The 21,998-nt window shown below is 37.9% G+C and overlaps 1 long non-coding RNA gene across 1 annotated transcript; it reads left to right on the top strand.

Moving 5' to 3' along the window:
• Window positions 1–7,251: 7,251 nt before the first annotated feature.
• LOC117677354 (uncharacterized) lies at window positions 7,252–17,913 on the top strand. The gene is made up of 4 exons (XR_004594766.3): window positions 7,252–7,355; window positions 8,230–8,377; window positions 10,150–10,355; window positions 17,841–17,913. It is a non-coding gene; the product is annotated as an uncharacterized LOC117677354 (long non-coding RNA).
• Window positions 17,914–21,998: the final 4,085 nt, after the last annotated feature.

The following is a 21,998-nucleotide window of genomic DNA, read 5'->3' as shown; positions in this document are numbered from 1 at the left end:
ATTGAAAAAAGTGACTTATGTCAATTTTTCACACTTATGACCCAGTGGTGGGATTCAAAATTTTTTACTACTGGTTCTGTGGATGTGGTTTGGTGGGCATGGCAGGGGAAGGATACTATATTCCACTGATCTCCATTCCCACCCAACTCCAGGGGAAGGTTACTGCAAAATCCCCATTCCCTTCCGATCAGCTGGGACTCGGGAGGCAGAGAATAGATGCGGGCAGGGCCAGTCAGAGGTGATATTTACCGGTTCTCCAGACTACTTAAAATTTCCGCTACTGGTTCTCCAGAACTGGTCAGAATCTGCTGAATACCACCTCTGTTATGACGGTTGCAGCATCCCCATGGTCACATGATCATGCGATCAAAATTCAGAACTGGGGAACTGACTCATATTTATGACGGTTGCCGTGCCCTGGAGTCATGTGATCAACTTTTGCGACCTTCTGACAAGCAAAGTCAATGGGGAAGCCAGATTTACTTAACATTTGCAGTGATTCACTTAACAACTGTGGCAAGAAAGGTCATAAGAAGGGGGGAAAACTCACTTAATCATTGTCTCGCTTAGCAACAGAGGTTTTGGCCTCAATTGTGATCGTAAGTCAAGAACTACCTGTAGTATAAATGAAACTGTATCGCAAATACAAAATCTGCGCCCCCTATATTTCAGGGGTCCTTACTGAGTAAGACAAAAAACTTAAGACTATCCCAATAAGACAGTAAAGAGCTGGTTCAACTGGGCTTGAGGAGCAGAGTATTACATTATCACAAGACAAAGAAAATGCATCAAGTAGATGAAAATATTGCTGGGAAAAAATAGGTTCTGCGGAATTGCAAAAGGCACTTTGGGTATTGTTGAGTTACAAATCCAAGCTGCTCCAGGTGATGATAAGAGATACTAAGAGTAAATAATTCAGCAGCATCTGGAAAGCCACAGGTTCCCCACCTCTTCTGTAGCACGTATTAAGTAGAATAATCCATTTATCCTGTCCTGGATCAGGAATTGGAAAAAGCATTGCTGTACTTACAATCCAAGATCTAATTCCAGGAAGGATTACTCACAGCCAGAGAGATATAAAGAAGAGTGTTCAGTAAGTTGATCCAGAAGTCAAAAGCTAAACCAGACGGATTGCTCCTGAGGTTCCAGAATGTAAAACAAGAGCGAAAAGGTCAGAGTCTAGGACAGTGTTTTTTCACAACCGTGGCAATTTTAAGTTGTGTGGACTTCAAGTCCCAAAATTCCCCAGCCATTATGTTTGGGAAGTTCACACATCTTAAAGATTACTGCCAAGATTGAAAAATAAAATAAAATACTGCTCTAGGCAGTAAGAACAGCCAGTATACCATAAAGGTCAATTAAGGTTTAAGAAATGAGAATAACCACAACTAATAGCCAGTGTACCCCAGCAGTTTTTACTTTGTTGTTGTTAGTTGCAAAGTCATGTCCGACCATCGCGATCCCATGGACAACGTTCCTCCAGGCCTTCCTGTCCTCTACCGTCCTCTGGAGTCCATTTAAGCTCACGCCGACTGCTTCAGTGACTCCATCCAACCACCTTCTTCTTTTGCCCTCAATCTTTCCCAGCATTAGGCTCTTCTCCAGTGAGTCCTTCCTTCTCATTAGGTGGCCAAAATATTTGAGTTTCATCTTCAGGATCTGGCCTTCTAAAGAGCAGTCAGGGTTGATCTCCTCTAGGACTGACCGGTTTGATTGCCTTGCAGTCCAAGGGATTCGCAGGAGTCTTCTCTAGCACCCTAGTTCAAAGGCCTCAATTCTTTGGTGCTCAGCCTTTCTTCAGGTCCAACTTTCACAGCCATACATTGCAACTGGGAACACCATAGCCTTGACTATACACACTTTTGTTGGCAGGGTGATATCTCTGCTTTTTAAAATGCTGTCTAGATTTGCCATCTTTCATTTTCATCTTTCGTTTTCACAAGCCTGGACATTTTCCAAATGTGTGGACCAATTCCAGAATTTAGCAACCATTCTAGCCCTTACCAATGATTCCAGGAGTGACTTCACATATGTGCATGATGGCCAGCTGTATTAAAGGTGATACAGGTAATCCTCCGCTTACGACCTATTGTTTAACAAACATTCAAAATTGTGATGGCGCTAAACAAAGTGACTTATGACCGGAGTCCTTGCATTTACATTGCAATATCTACGCGGTCACATCAAAATTCGGGATCTCCTTAACCAGTAGATATTTATGACTGTTACAGTGTCCGGAGGGTCATTCGTCATTTGCGATCTATCTAAGAGCCATTCACCAAACACAGTCAATGGAAGAAGCCAGATTTGCTTAACGACATGCTTTGCTTAATAAACACAGCAATTTACTTAACAACTGCAGCATAAAAAGGTACCAAAATTGGGTGTGACTTATTTAACGACTGTGTTACTTAGTGATCCAGTTGCAGTTGCAAGTCAAGATCCATCCGTAGCTACTCACCTTATCATGGGTACTCTTTTAAGCTGAACGTAGCTGCAAGAACATCCAGATATATCAAGCTAGTCTTAACTGAACCTTCATCTCCAAAGTACTCCTCATATCACTTTCTGTTATTCCATTTCTGGTGTAATTGTTTACATGGGCTGCATGGCTGCACTAGTAAGTATGGATCACAATCCTAAGAAAAAGATCTTGTATAAGACTATCCATATATAAATAATAAAAATAATCTTTCTGCAGTGATCCTCTGGCTGATCATATCTGATTGCCCCAATCCTAGGTATTTTAGGGACTATTCCAATTGTTGAGGAAGACTTGATGAGATTCTCCGATGTGTATTCTTTCACTGAGAAATGTTCCTCAGATGAGGCCATGATACCCTCATAACATTCTACAAGATTTTTTTTTGTCACGTATATGGTCTTCATGTTTGAATACCACTTTTATCATTACAAGTGTTATCTCAACACTGAGTTTCTTCTGGTTGTTGCAAATATTTCATATATTTTCCTTTAAAGTACTCCTAATGGAATACTTCAAGGAGCACTTACATTTGTTTCACACCCTTCACAGAAATGTCAACAAGTACTTCTCACGTAGGAACAAACCAAGTTAAAAATAGATGAACAAAATGTCTTTGTGCCAGGATACACACGCATACATACACACACGCAAATATTGCACAATTGATATGAGTCACCAGTGGACTACTTGGAATGAACGTGACATATGCTATGTGTCCATTCTGATGAATGTAGGCTCTGCTATAATTTGGTTTGATTTGTTTTGATCACAGAGATAGCTGGTGGATTTTTATCATAAAACCCACTCGGAGAAAAATTATGTTCTAAAAAAGCAAAGGCATCTTTGACAGGCATCTATAAACACCTATTCCAATGACCTAGTGCAATTTTCTAAGATGACTTCTAGAAGTGTTTGGTTTTAATACCCATCATCCCTAGCCAGCCTGTCCAAATGGATTCAGAAATATTAGACAAAGAACGACTGAACAGGGCTGGGGTGGGGCTTCCATGTCTTTCATCTTAGTAGGCAGCGTGTTGTCTCTGTGGCTAAAGAAAATGCTTTTATGATTGTCATGGTAGCCATGGCAATAACCAAAAATTAAATTGGGTGAAATTCCTGAGCATCTAAACCTATCTGCTTCTCGTCCTGGACTAATTCTAAACATTTTCATTTATGAATCCAAAGTCCTTTCTGGGGCTTTGGCTCAGCTGGGATAGTCAGAGGCTTTTCAAAGCATTTTTTTCTGCAACCTTTTGGCTGAAGAGGTGGTAAAAAAAATGCTTTGAAAAGTCTCTGACGATCCCAGCTGAGTTGCCTGATCCGCAGAGAAGTATTTTTAAAAAAATACCTCTCTGCATTCAGGCAACTCAGCTGGGATTGTCAGAGAGGTATTTTTTAAAAAGCCTTTCTGATGATCCCAGCTGAGTTGCCTGATCAGCAAAGACTTTTCAAAGCATTAGAATAAATGCTTTCAAAAGTAAAAAAAAAAAAAAAAAAAAAAGTTGGCCACGCCCACCCAGTCACATTACTTCCCCCCAAGCCACGCCCACAGAACCGGTGGTAACAAATTTTACATTTCACCCCTGCATCAAATACACTGTGTTTATGGAAAATCAGTCATTTCAGAGCCAGAGGTTGTGATTATTAATACTACGCATCATTTTAAGCAGCAAAACACCCACTCTAGAAACCAAATTGTCATTAAAAAATGACATGCCATTAACTTGCAACCACACTAATTAACCAATTAAGTATTTAGCAGGAAATTTACTGGATCATTAAATTAAGCTTAAGTACAGGAACAGGCAACCTGTATTGGCCCTGGGGTTACCCTATTAAAGATAATTCTTTTTTTCTCTCTATCCTGTTTTATTTAGAATGCTTATTGAGAATTTTGATTATAAACATCAAATTCAATACAAGCCAAACTCAAAGAAAGAAAAAATGGAAGAAGAAGTTCAAGAAAAAAAGAAAGAAAAGAAGAAAAAGAGAAGAAAAAGGATATTACAAAGAAAAAATACACGAAGAAGTGATTTCCAATCTTCATCAGAAGTATAGACAAATTCAGTGACCCTTCACTCCCTGTAAGTTTACAAACATTTATCTCTACATTCCATATCCCCTTTTTTATATATATATAAACAAATTCAAAAAATATCATCCTTTCCATCCTAATGGCAGCAGAACATCCAAAAAGGGTAAGCAAAAGTCACAACATATTTTAAACTTGATCAAATAAGCCAATTTATATTCCTTCCTTATACTTCAAACAGCAAATTCAAACAGTTGCTGAACGAGGGGTCATTAAATGAGAACTACTTGTATAACCTAACCCCAATCCATCATGTAAACCATTTTGTTGCTAAATTTCAACTTAATGTTCTGTATGCTGAGAAACAGAAATTACGAAGTCTTATGTCACTTATAGGCAGTAAATTGGCCACTGCTTCTATATATAAATTAATCTACAATTGGTTGCACTTAGAAGAGTCCATGAGGAACTCAAGATAGTGGTTGTAGTCATGTAATAGAAGCCCCACCCATTTTAATATGTGTAACACATGCAACACACATAAAAAAAAAACTTGAGACTTAAATCGCACAATTGCAGCCACCTTCTTCAACATTTTTGACCCCTACTTGCTGCATTGCACTTCAAATAATACATAGTTAGAATGCTGATTTGTACCAATCAATTATGTATGCAAATCTCACACAATGATTCCTTGTCCAGGTTTTTAATAAATGCATCCAAAACACAGCATCAGAGCCAAAGTCATCCTTTCTGATTAGACCCTTGTCTGATTTTGACTTTTCACAGTACACCGTTATGCAGAGTTTCTGTCTTAGCTTTCTTCAGGCTACTCTTTCATGATTAATTCTACAGGGAATAGCCCTTCGGTGCTGCTATTGCTCAATTACGGGACTCATTTTATGCTTTTTATGTTGGTAGCGATGAGAATGTAAATCTTCCTCTTGGATTTTGTTCTTTCTCGCCCTGCCCCTCCCCCAATTTCTTCTAATGTGTAAAGTGTTCCCTGACATTTAAGGAAAAGTAATATATAAAAGAAGGCAATTGTGACTCTGCCTTGTTATGCGTGGCCTAGAAATTGTGGCATTCTAAAATATTCTCCATTATTTGCACTTGTGACATTTATGACAGGCTTCGGAGAGAACAGACTCATTAGTTAAAGGTGAACTTGAGAAGTGTGCCAGTTTTAGAATGTGCTCAATGCTTCCAGAGAGCATTTAATTTATAACTTGGCTGCGATATCTCTATTTCATACCAATATAATAAAAGAAAGTTGAACTTTTGCTAAATTCTATCAATAGCACAGCTCAGAATCCCCCTATAGATGTGTGATGGACTCCCACATTCCCCAGGCATTAACTTGGAAAGGTGAAGGATTATTGTGAAGTTTTGAAGGACATCAGGCTGAAGAGGGTTGGGAAAAAATTATTTAACTTAGTTACTGCATTCTAACTGAGTTTCCACATTATACCAAACCGTAAAACATGATTTGTTTGGATTTTGCTTAAGGTCAGTGGTGGGATTCAGCCGGTTCGCACTACTTCGGGAGAACCGGTTGTTAACTTTCTGAGCAGTTTGGCAAACTGGTTGTTGGAAGAAATCATTAAGGCAGAGAACCGGTTGTTAAATTACTTGAATCCCATCACTGCTTAAGGTGCTAGCTGAATCCAGCCATTGTACAGTTTATACCATGTTTTGCATTATAACTTGCCCTCTGAGTAGAAAGAAAGAAAGGAATGGACGGGGAGAGGCCAAAAAGTGAATATGATGGGATTGCATTTACTTCAAAATCTGAAATGGAATCTAAAATCTAGTATAATATCTTCCTGGTCATATATTTAATGAGCTTTCTTCTTCTATCATATCGTATATAAGTCTAGTTCACGTAATTTTTAACTGGGCAAAACAGTGCATTACATGGCAACAATTTTGGGGGCAAGAGCATAAGGAAATTCCATCTGGTGCAGAACCTGGGTAGTCAATGGTGTGTCAGATATATGGTACATGTAACATCACCTCTGTGTGAGGTGCATTGGTTACTGGTTTGTTTCTGGGTCAATTCAAGGTGCTGTTGGTTACCTTTAAAGTCTTACATGGCTTGGGATGGGGTAACCTGAGAGATCACCTTTTTTCTAAAAGCCTCTACCCATCCAACCAGATTGAACATAATGGGCATGCTGCAGATCCTATCAGCAAAGGAGTGTCAGATGATAGGGACTAGAAGTCAGGCTTTCTTTGCTCTATGGAACATTCTCCCTTTTTGGAGATTAGAATAGCCCCAACCCTGTTATCCTTTTGTAAGGTCCTAAAAACCTGGCTATGTTCCTGAAGCCTGGGGTAGTGTGAATGTATCATTTGCTAGCTCACCAGGTATCTTGGCTCTTATGTATATTTATTTTGGATGTTTAGTTTGGATGTTTTGGATGTTACTTTTATTGTTTTAAAATTTTTAATATTTTGATTGTAATTTATTATTTTTTAATTGTGCCCAGAGTCATTGACTGAGATGAACAGCTAGAGATATTGAATAAATAAAATCTTAACCCAAGGTACCTCAAATGGACTAACTTACAGATTGTGTCCAAAATTTGGGATTCATGATTCCCATGGAATAGAAATTTGGCGATTATTACAATACACTTTACAACGTAAACTATATCATAAAACTATTTATGACATAATGCAAAATGTCATATGACATTTCCTGCTCTGATGTTTGACTATGCTAGGCAGTTCAACATTGGCTACTTTCAAGGCAGATACACCTCTGAGTATCTCCCAGAAGTTTTAAGAACTTTTCAAATACATTAGAAGCTCTGCCAGGCACTGAGGAATTTGGTAAGGAAATATCACTGAAACAATGACCCAACAGGTCATGGGCTATCTAGTTAAGCATTAAATTTGGTGACAATGTTTGAGGGCAGGGGTGGGATTGAAAAATTTCAGCAAAAATTTCAACCGGTTTGTTGCCTGGTTGCTGGGTGGGCGTGGCCATGGAGGTGTGGACTACTCAGCCTCCTGTACCATGGCAGGGGGGCTTTTTCACCCTCCCCAGGCTCCGAAGGCTTTCCTGGAGCCTCCAGGAGAGCAAAAACGGCCTCCCCTGGGCACCGGAGGCCCTCCAGAGGCCGGAAATGGGCCCATTTCCAGACTTCTGGTACTTCCTGTAGGTCTGTTTTTCGTCCTCCCGAGGCTCTGGAGACTTTCCTGGAACCTCCAGGAGGGCGAAAATGGCCTCCCCTGGGCACCAGAGGCTCTCCAGTGGCCGGAAATGGGCCCGTTTCCAGACTTCCGGTACTTCAGGTAGGCCCATTTTTTGCCCTCCCAGAACTTCCGTGTGCACCCTGCACTTACCTGGAATTCAAAACAGGCTGTATGGAGACTCCTGGGAGGGGCAGGGTGGGGTGGGTGGGGTCAGTCAGTCTTTGGAACAACCGGTTCGGCGAACCAGATTAAAATTAACATCTGGTGCTCCCAAACCTGTCCAAACCAGCTGAATCACAGCCCTGTTGAGGATCTCTATAGACCAGGGGTGTCAAACTCGCATCGTCACAGCAATGTTACATGATGTATTGGGACTTTTCCCCCCTTTGCTAAACTGGGCATGGGCATGGTCAATGTGTGACGCATCTGGCCCGCGGGCCACAAGTTTGACAGATTAACTTGCGGACTTCTGTTTTATAGTTTACGATTATGTTAATTTATTCAACAGGCCCAAATGCCAAAACTATGTAACGTCACAACTAGGAACTTGGTCTAAATTTGCGTGTGCCCCATCAGTTCTGCTTTTATATCACACGCATTTGACTGCAAATGTATTGGTACGAAACGTGTTTTTTCTATACATTGACTGAAAAACTGTAAGTGATTTACAGATATATTCAGCATAGAATTCAATGTGTGCCTTTTTCAAAGATCTTGAAAATAGAGTATATTGATAATTTTGTTAAAAGCTAAAGGTCATCTATGATATCTTTATTTTTGAAATTTAATATATATTGGAAGGTTTATTTTGAACCAAATGATTGGGTTCATTTATTTAAGCCAGGGCTATTTCATGAATAGCCGATATTTCACACAATAAGCTAAATCATAAAGTATCACTTACAAAACATAATCATTGGTTCAAGGCTTGCTTGATTGATTGTGTGCCATCAAGTCATCTTTGAATCCTAGCAACTACATAGATTTTTTTCTCCATGACAATCTATCCCTAATATGGTCCTTCAAATCTTCCAGTGGTGCCTTCATCACTACTGCAACATAACTGAGTCATCCACTTTGCTGCTGGATGTCCTCATTTTTACTTTCTTTCCACCTTTATCAGCATTAGAGCCTTTTCCAGAGAGCTAGGTCTTCATATAATATGACCAAAATAGGATAATTTTAGCCTTTTCATTTGGTGAAGAACAAACTGTACATTTTCTTCCCTATCAAGGTATTTTGCTAGCATTAAAAACTGAGCACTTTAAAGTCCAACTGATTTAAGTGCCGGAGTTAAGTGCAATGTAAAATACTGTATTATGAAAACCAGTGGAAATTAAACAGGCTTAATATTGGCTGGATCTTATCCTATTTAACTTGAACCTTGGCTGCCATGTATATTTACTTGTTTATCTTGGTTGCAGTGCATATTTATTTTGGGTATTTTTATGGTATATATTGTTTTAAAATGTTTTTATTGCTTTTTTTATTGTTGCATATTTTTGGAATGGTAAATCATCAAGCGTCATTGGTTGAGCGGCTATAGTAATCAAATAATAAATAAATAAACCAGTTTACGTAATCAACATTTGCTAAGGTTTTGCTTAGATCAAAGGATGCCACGCATTTCCTTTATTTTCTCACTCTTTTCTTGATTTTGTAAAAGAAAGACATTAAGTGCATTATTGTTGAGAAATGCCTAGCCAGGCATGGAGGAGGACCCAAGTGAGGGGTTAGCCTTGAATATCGCAAGAGATCCAGAATTGACACCCTTATCTATCTGTTCCCAAGAGTGGCAAGGAGTCTGAGGAGATTCTTGTAGTAGAGTCAGAATACAATAAAGTAGTTAGCTTGAACACTACATGTGTGGATCTGGTTGTTTGCACCCGACATTATGGTTAATTTCTTTATTGCCTCAAAAGCAACTGTGCCATGATAATTTCATGTTAAAGGTCAAATTTCCCATTACTTGTTGTTGGATAGCTGCTTCTCTCCAAAGGGTCTCCAAAACAGAACGATGAGAGGCAGCACGGAAGTCGTCCACCTAAATCTTGGTCCTTGTATTTGGTCCTAACATCTTTTAGATGTTTAGAAAACTCTGATAGCGCAGTGGTTAAAATGCAGTATTGCTGGGAAACTCTGCCCACTGTCTGCAGTTCGATCCTGATGGGTCTCAGGAGTTCGATCCTGATGGGGCTCCCAGTATTGCTGGGAAACTCTGCCCACTGTCTGGAGTTCGATCCTGATGGGACTCAGCTTTCTATCCTCCTGAGATCGGTAAAATTAGGACCCAGATTGTTGGGAGCAATATGCAATTTAATGCTTATATCGTAAACAATCCAGAGAGTGCTGTATAGCGCTATGGGGTGATATGTAAGACTAAATGCTATTGCTAGTTTTGCATCTCTCTATCCCTCCCTGCCCACAGGTTTTCTACCCATGAATGGAAAAGCATAATCAGAACAAAAGAGGTGGGCAAGTTGTTAATGTGCTGAATTCCATTTCCATATACCAGAAAAGTGCAACATTTTGTGAAAAGGAAGACTTGGCTTCTGTCCACCCACCTTGCTTCTCTATCTAGAGGAAGCGGCTTGGCAGTTTCGCCCCTCCAGAGAGTGCATTTTCGCATTCCAGGTGAAGTGTTTAAGTAATGGAAATACTTCCAGATGTGATTTTATTCTCAACAAACACTCAAATCCTTTCCTGGGCTTCTTCCACGTGTGACAGGGAACTGCTGCTGAAGACTAATGGCTGATTAAGCCAAGTTCAAATCTCCCTGCCTCTTTTTTGTGCAACCATGCTCAAAAAAGGCAAATCCGTTCTCTAAGCCAGAAACGAAATCCAGTCCTGACCCAAATGGACTTGATACTTTACACATTACCAAAGTAATACTGTTGCAATATTTTCAGGATCAGACTCAATAAAGATAATAGGAGTTAGAGCTTTAAATATATTTCTTTTTAATTATGATAGGCATTCTATATTCACTGAATATTCAAGGTAGAAGCAACGAGAATGGTGAGGGTGGCTCCTTATATATACAAGGGGTGGAGCTAGGAATGGGAGTGGTAAGTTATGAATACATTAAAGTCCAAAGAATAAGTTAACCTCTGATGTTCCATATATACATTATTTACACATTGGAGAATAAGGCATTTACATCTGACAAATCCCCCTCTAAATGCCGGTTCGTTACACAACACCAATTACATTCTGATTCAGGACAATATAATACATATAATTTAGAAGTTAAATATTTGTGTTGTTTAGAAGGTAAGGGTTTTGTTAATATGTCAGCTAATTGTTCAGAAGTATCGCAATGTATTGCTTTAATGAATCCGTCTTGAGACAGTTGTCTCACATGCTTAAACTTTATATCAATATGCCTGGACCTTTGTCCAATTGCATCGGATCTGGATATTTCAATGGCCGCTTTATTGTCTTCATGCATAATAAATGGTAAAGTGGGTTTCTTCCAAACATCAGTGATCAGATCATTGAACCATACAAGGTTATTTGCAGCCTTGGACAAACAAACATATTCCGCTTCTGTAGTAGAAGTGGCTACTAGTTCTTGTTTACCAGTATACCAGTAAACTGGACAATCATTCAATAGAAAAACATAACCAGAAGTACTCTTTCTGCATGATGTATCACCAGCCCAATCTGCATCAGCATAACAAGTAATTTTTGGTTCTCTGTCATTATTGGGTTCCAGCATTAAACAAAAATCTAATGTACCCTTCAGATATCTTAGAATTCTTTTGACAGCTTCCCAATGATACAAGGTTGGTTTACTAACATATCTTGACAATAGATTGAGAGGTAATGCAATATCTGGCCTAGTCCAATTAGATATATAAAGGAGTGAACCTATAACTGATCTGTAAAATGTGTTGTCTTTAAACTCAGGGGAAGATTCATCAGTGTTTCTAAGAAAATCAGTTTGCATAGGGGTGTCACAGGTTTTGGCATTATTTAAGTTACATTTGTTTAGGAGTTCGATGATTTTATCTTTCTGTGTAAGTTTGAATCCCCTTTTAGTTTTGTTAATTTGCACACCAAGGTATTTATTCACTTTACCCAGAGATTTCAGTGAGAAGTGTTCATTTAACTTATTTACAAAGATTTCCCTGCTCTCTTTATGCTTTCCAATGTATAAAATATCGTCCACGTAAATTAATACAAATTCAATATGATCATTACTCTTTTTTACAAAGAAACAATTATCAGCAGTGGTGGCGTTGAAATCCATGGTCTTAAGTACTTTTACCAAGCAATCGTACCATCTTTTGCCGGATTGCTTTAATCCGTACAGACTCTTATTTAATAACCAAATTTCGTTCTTATTAGTGTATTGACTGTGTGGTGCTCTTACATATATTTCCTTATCTAATTTTGCATGTAAGTATGCGGTCTGTATGTCATATTGGAATACGTCCAGATTGAGTGCAGATGCTACTACAAGGGCTGTTTTGACACTCTCTGTTCTCACTGTGGGTGAATATGTATCAGTATAGTCTTCTGGATATTTTTGTGCATAGCCTTGTGCAACTAGTCTAGCCTTGTATAAGGTATTGCCTCCTTCTAAGTTCTTAATTTTATAAATCCACCTGGTACCTATAATTGTTTTATCCTTAGGTGCGATCGCAGGTGTGAATACATTTAATCCTTGTAAACTTTCCATCTCTTTTTCCATAGCTAGTTCCCATTTTTCTCTTTCTTCATGTGGAAGTTTCAATACTTCTTCATATGTATTAGGTGTTATTTGTTCTCCATTCATATGCATTATGTAATCTTTGTATTTATTTGGTATTTGGTTTCTATTGTTTCTAATAGTTCTTTCAGGCTTGCTATGGTTATCATGCAAATATCTAGCTTCCTTTTTTGTTAATGTGTCTGTCTTTATTTTATGCTGACTATTAGTCCAAGTTTTGGTTTTGTTCTTACTTTTGTTAATATTTTGATTTTCTGTTGTTCCTTCCTCGCAAGATATCGTATCTTTACATTTATTAGGAAATATTTCATTAAGGTGCAATTTTGACCAATTGGCCTGTTCATGGAACACAGCTGTTCTGGATACTATAAATTTGTTATTACTATCAATAAATCTGTACCCTTTGGTTCCAGTTTCGTATCCCATGAATCTTAATCTCCTGGATACGTTTTCTCCCTTTCTCCTCAATTGTTTAGGTATGTGTACGTCTGCAGTGACTCCAAATATGTGCATGTGTGATAATTTGGGTTTTCTATTGTACATCACCTCATATGGTGTCTTATTCACAATACTGGACCAGGTTCTATTTTGAGTGTAATTCGAATAATGTAATGCCTCTGACCAAAATTGTTTGCCTAAACCAGCATCCTCTAATGTGCACCTAATCATGGTTTGTAGTGTGGAATTTTTCCTCTCTGCAACTCCATTTTGAAATGCAGAAAAAGGATTGGACGTGAAATGTAACATTCCTCTATCCTTTAACCATTGGGAGAATTCTTTAGACATGAACTCACATCCCCTATCTGTCATAATTTGCTTTATTCTGATATTATGTTGTGTTTCTATACGTTTGTAGAATTCCTTAAATTTCTGAAATGTTTCATCCTTGTGCTTTAATGTGTAAACAAAACCATATCGGCTGTAGTCATCCACTATTGTTAGGAAGTAACGTTTTCTATAGGTAATTGAGGGACTTAATGGACCAACTAAGTCCATATGTACCAAATCAAAAATATTGTTAGTTGATCTGTTAGATTTTTTTGGTCTGGGACTGGTTTTTAGTTTGGTGGATTTACATACTGAGCATTCCAAATAATTTTCACAATTTTTTATTTTGACACCTTCTGCGTGTTCAGTCATTTTTTGTACTACAGGAAAGCTTGCATGTCCTAACTTCCTGTGTAAGATGTGAGCACACTCATCATGAATTGGTTTACCTATTTTTGGTTTCTTTTCCTTGTATGTATTTTTGTGATCATGAGTTATTCTACACTCATCATTGTCACTGTTACTGACATTTTCATCATCTGCTTCAATACAATCTTCCATATTTGAATCAATGTTATGTAAACATCTTTCTTTAGTTATCAGATAGGGTAGACCTCCTTTTATCATTACAGTACCTACATTTGTTTTGTTCTTTTCTATAGTTGCTTTCCCTTTTGAGAAAACTATATTGATATCAGATTCTCTGCTTAATTTTATGGCACTTAGTATGTTGTGAGGTATTTCTGGGATTAATAATACCCCCTCTATTTTCCCTAGACCAGGCAAGGTCACATTTCCTTTGCCTAGTACTTGAACCTTTTCTTGATTAGCTACCTTTATCACAAACTTATCTTCTATAAATGAAGATAATATACTTTTGTTGTTGGTGGTGTGATTTGTTGCACCAGAATCAATAAGCCAATTGTTATTCTCATCCTGCTGTGTTCTGGTGCTGTCTTGTTTATTTAGCCCATTCAGTGACCCAGATTTCCTCTCTTTTGAATTTTCTCTACCCCCTCTACCTTCTTTGTAATTTGGTGGACTTCTATATTTGTGTCTATCTGTGGAAGATTGTCTGTAATTATATTTGCTCCTATATTCTGGCCTATGTCTCTCTCTTGAGACTTTGGGACAGTCTCTTCTACTATGTTCCCTGGATCCACAATTGTAGCATCTAAAGGCCTCATTATGTTTATCTTGAAAGACTACTTTCCTAAAAGGTTTGTGGTCTGTTTGGTTACTGGATCGATTTTTTTTTGAATTGTCTTCTGCTATCAATTTGTTAGATAGACTTTCTATGGATAAATATCCCAAATTAATGGTATCTAAGTGTGACATAAAGCTATCCCATGATGGATCAAGTGAATTGATAATAACACTTTTCATTGTTTGATCTGAAATCACTTCCCCCCTCAATTGTAGCTCAGCTCTTATTTTGTTTAGATTTATCAAATGCTCACTTATAGAAACCCCTGGTTTTACTCTAGAGGAAAAGAAATCCTTAGACATTCTTGTGGTTGTAGCTACGCTATCGCTGTGAAATAGATTAAACATGCATTGAATTATTTCTGATACAGTTAGGTTTGGTTTGATGCTATGATACATTGCAGGAGACACGCTAGATATTATTATGAAAAATGCTCTATGATGTAAACAATCTATTTTTAAAGTCCAAGGTCTTCTTGGAGGGCTAGTTATAAAGAATAGTAAATTTTCTTTCATGAAAATAACCTGAAGCTGTTGATACCACTCTTGTAAATTAATGCCATCAATTCTAAGTTTTGGGAAGTCACTGGGTAAGTTACCTACATTATTCTGTCCATTACTTACAACCTGGGGCAGTCCGTGATCTCTCAAGTGCAGGAAATTACAGAACGGCATTGGGATGCTTGCAATGAGTCTGCGCGGTTCTCTGGCCAGTTCAAGTCCTTCTGGGTCGTCTACGTAGTTTCGCACATGCGCGTTGCTCATTTCTTCTTTGGTGGCGTCGTGGAAGGTTCTCTCCCTTTCAGCTCTCTCGATCCGCTCCTCCTCAGATGAGTCGGTCTCTGGCTCGGTTTTTGGGGTTCTGGTGGTGGCGACGGTTCTTTTCTTCTTTTTGTGTGCGTTGGTATTCGATCTTGTCTGTGGTGTAGGGCGAAATCGGCATGGCTCTCTGGGCTCGGGCGTCGTCGCTTTCGAAGTCAGGATGGGAGCGTGCAGGTCTTGAGTCGCCGGTTTGATTTCTTGCTTCTTCGTAGATGTCTTGGTAATTTTCAGTCTTGGCCCAAAAGCAGCAAAAAGTGTTTTCATTGCTGATTTTACTTGAGATTTTGTTAAATCGTCTTCACTTTCTGATTTTGGATCATCTGAAGAGTTTGAGACTTCTTTCTCACTTTCTTCGTCTGATAGTGTTTTTCGCGCCAGAAATTTTGAACTGAGCGTTTTGATTGGCTCTGCTCCATTCTCTTTTGAAGTTCGTTGAAACCAAGATGGCTGCCATTCAAAATTTCGCGCGGGATCACATCTTTTCTTTTTAACAACTATTTTCTCAGTAGTCATCTCACTTACGGTTTTTTGATCTTTGGGTTTTTCTTTAATGACGTTTTTCTCTCTCGCTGCTCCGCTGTTCTTCAGCATCTCCTGGAGGTCCGCGATGAGACTTTCATCATTCTTTTGGCTTTTTAGTATCTTTAATATCTCTGACCTGAGTTCGTTATTTTCTATTTCGATTTCTTTCTGGTCATTATTTTCACTCATTAGTTCTTCTTCTTCAGTGGTGTATTCTTCGGATTCTCTCGAAATCGCATTGGTGGATTCGTTGATCATCTCTTGATCAGTTTCTATTTCTTTGCTGTAGGCCCTGGTGTTGGGCCTATCTTTCTTGGACATTTTTAGTTACTTATTGAGTCAATTAACCATCCTCTGCTACCAGATTGTTACAATATTTTCAGGATCAGACTCAATAAAGATAATAGGAGTTAGAGCTTTAAATATATTTCTTTTTAATTATGATAGGCATTCTATATTCACTGAATATTCAAGGTAGAAGCAACGAGAATGGTGAGGGTGGCTCCTTATATATACAAGGGGTGGAGCTAGGAATGGGAGTGGTAAGTTATGAATACATTAAAGTCCAAAGAATAAGTTAACCTCTGATGTTCCATATATACATTATTTACACATTGGAGAATAAGGCATTTACATCTGACAAATACAACTCAGTAAAAATATACTCTGGCTTTGTGACCGGTGTGCAATTGTTGGGCAGATTCTTTGGTGGAAGGAAAACAATTCTGCTATAATCAGATCTCCTTCTTTTACAAGCATGTTTACAAATGAGTATTCCAAATTATGTAAATACACATTAACTTGGTGAGTATCCTTAGAGAACAATCTAACTGGGCAGGAAGCTAAACTCTGCTTTAACACTACAATCTGCAGATGGAGTTGCAAGTGTTCATTTTATAGCCCCCTTCTCTTCCTCTCCGACACCTCTCTTGTCAGACAAAGATTACTATATGCCTCCTAAAAGTAGCAGAGCCACGATAAGACAGAGCTCTGATGGCGTACTTCAAGTGCACAATGTTTCCAGCAAGCTTAAAAGAAATCAAAAAAAGGTGCCAGGTATTAAGTCGATTTACGTCCTACCAGTTCTGGCAGTTTTCCTGGTTGAGCTTATTTGATTAATCCTATCTCAACTCTATAGTTTCTAAGAGATATCCTCAACATGGTTTTACTTTTTAACAAGATAGGTCGACAACATCAGCAAGTATTGCAGGCCCAATACTCAGTACAGTATTGGTTGTGCACATGTGGAAGAGGCCTTCATCCTGCAGTGGATAGACAATAGCTAAAATGATGATGATTCAAGAATCTGGGATTAACATTGCTTGAACTCTCAATACCGCCTGCTTAAGTAGCTGAATACCATAAAACAGGGTTTTTCAGTCTTGCCAACTTTTAAGATGTGTGGACTTCTTTTCTCCATGCTGGCTGGAAAATTATTGGTTTTGAAGTCCACACAAGACTGAGAAACACTGCCCTAGAGAAACAGCAATACAAGTGGTATTTGCTGCAGCACGGAATGTGGCTCTTTGTGGATAAACCCACTAATCAATGATGGCTTCTTCCAAGATACTCCATGTTACTTTCCTTCCATTTTTTATTCATTTCCAACAGATGCCATTTTGTAACCACTGACTATGTTTAACACTGTTGAATTGGATTATCTTCTTCATTTCCCCCATTTAGGTGTGCAAAACTGTCTGGATGACTTTAGACCAGTCCAGGGGTGGGTTCTACTTATCTTTACTACCGATTAGCATTGCGCGTGGCCGCTCACTTTGCTCGTGCGCACGCTCTTCTGTGCATGCGCAGAAGCTTCTGCACATGTGCAGATCACCTATGATGACATCTGGATCAGTGGTCAGAGCCTCCTTCCGGTTTTACTACCGGAATCGGGGGGGGGGGGCAAACCACCACTGGACCAGTCCCTCTCTCTCAGCACAACTCACCTCACAGGATTGTTGTTGTGAGAAAAACAGGAGAGGAAGGAGCATTAGATATGTTTGCTGCTGCGAGTTACTTATCAAGTAATAAAGGTGAGATAAAACTTGAATAACTAAATGCAGTTCCTTCATTCTCTCCTGTAGTTTTGCATATTCTGGAATTCTTCCAAGCTTATGGATATCACTTTCAAGGGTAAGTAGCTGTTGGACGAGATCAGGACATAGTTATTCTGATTCTGAAAATGAGTGAGTTATATCTGGTATTCCAAAATGAACCCAAGAGAGCACCATGTCTTCAATTATTACATCACATTATTTCTCTCAACACTGTGCAGAACCATAACCGCGAGTTTTAATCCTAAATAAAACTAGATGGATTCGTGCTGATATCATTCTTGGCGATGGGTTTGTTGAATTACTCTATCACAAATGGATTGCCTTTGGGTATTGTTGAAGTACAATTACGTATTAGCTGTCAAACTATCCCGCATGGGGTTATGATGTACTATGATCCTGGTTGAAAATTCAACAGGGCCATGTTGAAATTTCTCCCGCAATTTCTAAACCCCCTTGTTAAAACAAGCACAACTTTTTCCCACCTCATTCTTGGGATGCTTGAGAATGCATTTATTGTTTGTGTTGCAATATTTTCAGGATCAGACTCAATAAAGATAATAGGAGTTAGAGCTTTAAATATATTTCTTTTTAATTATGATAGGCATTCTATATTCACTGAATATTCAAGGTAGAAGCGACGAGAATGGTGAGGGTGGCTCCTTATATATACAAGGGGTGGAGCTAGGAATGGGAGTGGTAAGTTATGAATACATTAAAGTCCAAAGAATAAGTTAACCTCTGATGTTCCATATATACATTATTTACACATTGGAGAATAAGGCATTTACATCTGACAAATCCCCCTCTAAATGCCGGTTCGTTACACAACACCAATTACATTCTGATTCAGGACAATATAATACATATAATTTAGAAGTTAAATATTTGTGTTGTTTAGAAGGTAAGGGTTTTGTTAATATGTCAGCTAATTGTTCAGAAGTATCGCAATGTATTGCTTTAATGAATCCGTCTTGAGACAGTTGTCTCACATGCTTAAACTTTATATCAATATGCCTGGACCTTTGTCCAATTGCATCGGATCTGGATATTTCAATGGCCGCTTTATTGTCTTCATGCATAATAAATGGTAAAGTGGGTTTCTTCCAAACATCAGTGATCAGATCATTGAACCATACAAGGTTATTTGCAGCCTTGGACAAACAAACATATTCCGCTTCTGTAGTAGAAGTGGCTACTAGTTCTTGTTTACCAGTATACCAGTAAACTGGACAATCATTCAATAGAAAAACATAACCAGAAGTACTCTTTCTGCATGATGTATCACCAGCCCAATCTGCATCAGCATAACAAGTAATTTTTGGTTCTCTGTCATTATTGGGTTCCAGCATTAAACAAAAATCTAATGTACCCTTCAGATATCTTAGAATTCTTTTGACAGCTTCCCAATGATACAAGGTTGGTTTACTAACATATCTTGACAATAGATTGAGAGGTAATGCAATATCTGGCCTAGTCCAATTAGATATATAAAGGAGTGAACCTATAACTGATCTGTAAAATGTGTTGTCTTTAAACTCAGGGGAAGATTCATCAGTGTTTCTAAGAAAATCAGTTTGCATAGGGGTGTCACAGGTTTTGGCATTATTTAAGTTACATTTGTTTAGGAGTTCGATGATTTTATCTTTCTGTGTAAGTTTGAATCCCCTTTTAGTTTTGTTAATTTGCACACCAAGGTATTTATTCACTTTACCCAGAGATTTCAGTGAGAAGTGTTCATTTAACTTATTTACAAAGATTTCCCTGCTCTCTTTATGCTTTCCAATGTATAAAATATCGTCCACGTAAATTAATACAAATTCAATATGATCATTACTCTTTTTTACAAAGAAACAATTATCAGCAGTGGTGGCGTTGAAATCCATGGTCTTAAGTACTTTTACCAAGCAATCGTACCATCTTTTGCCGGATTGCTTTAATCCGTACAGACTCTTATTTAATAACCAAATTTCGTTCTTATTAGTGTATTGACTGTGTGGTGCTCTTACATATATTTCCTTATCTAATTTTGCATGTAAGTATGCGGTCTGTATGTCATATTGGAATACGTCCAGATTGAGTGCAGATGCTACTACAAGGGCTGTTTTGACACTCTCTGTTCTCACTGTGGGTGAATATGTATCAGTATAGTCTTCTGGATATTTTTGTGCATAGCCTTGTGCAACTAGTCTAGCCTTGTATAAGGTATTGCCTCCTTCTAAGTTCTTAATTTTATAAATCCACCTGGTACCTATAATTGTTTTATCCTTAGGTGCGATCGCAGGTGTGAATACATTTAATCCTTGTAAACTTTCCATCTCTTTTTCCATAGCTAGTTCCCATTTTTCTCTTTCTTCATGTGGAAGTTTCAATACTTCTTCATATGTATTAGGTGTTATTTGTTCTCCATTCATATGCATTATGTAATCTTTGTATTTATTTGGTATTTGGTTTCTATTGTTTCTAATAGTTCTTTCAGGCTTGCTATGGTTATCATGCAAATATCTAGCTTCCTTTTTTGTTAATGTGTCTGTCTTTATTTTATGCTGACTATTAGTCCAAGTTTTGGTTTTGTTCTTACTTTTGTTAATATTTTGATTTTCTGTTGTTCCTTCCTCGCAAGATATCGTATCTTTACATTTATTAGGAAATATTTCATTAAGGTGCAATTTTGACCAATTGGCCTGTTCATGGAACACAGCTGTTCTGGATACTATAAATTTGTTATTACTATCAATAAATCTGTACCCTTTGGTTCCAGTTTCGTATCCCATGAATCTTAATCTCCTGGATACGTTTTCTCCCTTTCTCCTCAATTGTTTAGGTATGTGTACGTCTGCAGTGACTCCAAATATGTGCATGTGTGATAATTTGGGTTTTCTATTGTACATCACCTCATATGGTGTCTTATTCACAATACTGGACCAGGTTCTATTTTGAGTGTAATTCGAATAATGTAATGCCTCTGACCAAAATTGTTTGCCTAAACCAGCATCCTCTAATGTGCACCTAATCATGGTTTGTAGTGTGGAATTTTTCCTCTCTGCAACTCCATTTTGAAATGCAGAAAAAGGATTGGACGTGAAATGTAACATTCCTCTATCCTTTAACCATTGGGAGAATTCTTTAGACATGAATTCACATCCCCTATCTGTCATAATTTGCTTTATTCTGATATTATGTTGTGTTTCTATACGTTTGTAGAATTCCTTAAATTTCTGAAATGTTTCATCCTTGTGCTTTAATGTGTAAACAAAACCATATCGGCTGTAGTCATCCACTATTGTTAGGAAGTAACGTTTTCTATAGGTAATTGAGGGACTTAATGGACCAACTAAGTCCATATGTACCAAATCAAAGATATTGTTAGTTGATCTGTTAGATTTTTTTGGTCTGGGACTGGTTTTTAGTTTGGTGGATTTACATACTGAGCATTCCAAATAATTTTCACAATTTTTTATTTTGACACCTTCTGCGTGTTCAGTCATTTTTTGTACTACAGGAAAGCTTGCATGTCCTAACTTCCTGTGTAAGATGTGAGCACACTCATCATGAATTGGTTTACCTATTTTTGGTTTCTTTTCCTTGTATGTATTTTTGTGATCATGAGTTATTCTACACTCATCATTGTCACTGTTACTGACATTTTCATCATCTGCTTCAATACAATCTTCCATATTTGAATCAATGTTATGTAAACATCTTTCTTTAGTTATCAGATAGGGTAGACCTCCTTTTATCATTACAGTACCTACATTTGTTTTGTTCTTTTCTATAGTTGCTTTCCCCTTTGAGAAAACTATATTGATATCAGATTCTCTGCTTAATTTTATGGCACTTAGTATGTTGTGAGGTATTTCTGGGATTAATAATACCCCCTCTATTTTCCCTAGACCAGGCAAGGTCACATTTCCTTTGCCTAGTACTTGAACCTTTTCTTGATTAGCTACCTTTATCACAAACTTATCTTCTATAAATGAAGATAATATACTTTTGTTGTTGGTGGTGTGATTTGTTGCACCAGAATCAATAAGCCAATTGTTATTCTCATCCTGCTGTGTTCTGATGCTGTCTTGTTTATTTAGCCCATTCAGTGACCCAGATTTCCTCTCTTTTGAATTTTCTCTACCCCCTCTACCTTCTTTGTAATTTGGTGGACTCCTATATTTGTGTCTATCTGTGGAAGAT

This window comes from Pantherophis guttatus, chromosome 3 (assembly GCF_059756535.1).
Source record: "Pantherophis guttatus breed Tessera chromosome 3, ASM5975653v1, whole genome shotgun sequence".
NCBI classification, from domain to species: Eukaryota; Metazoa; Chordata; class Lepidosauria; order Squamata; family Colubridae; genus Pantherophis; species Pantherophis guttatus.
The sequence above is the reverse complement of the archived record's forward strand: the minus strand, read 5'-3'. Positions and strand labels throughout refer to the sequence as shown.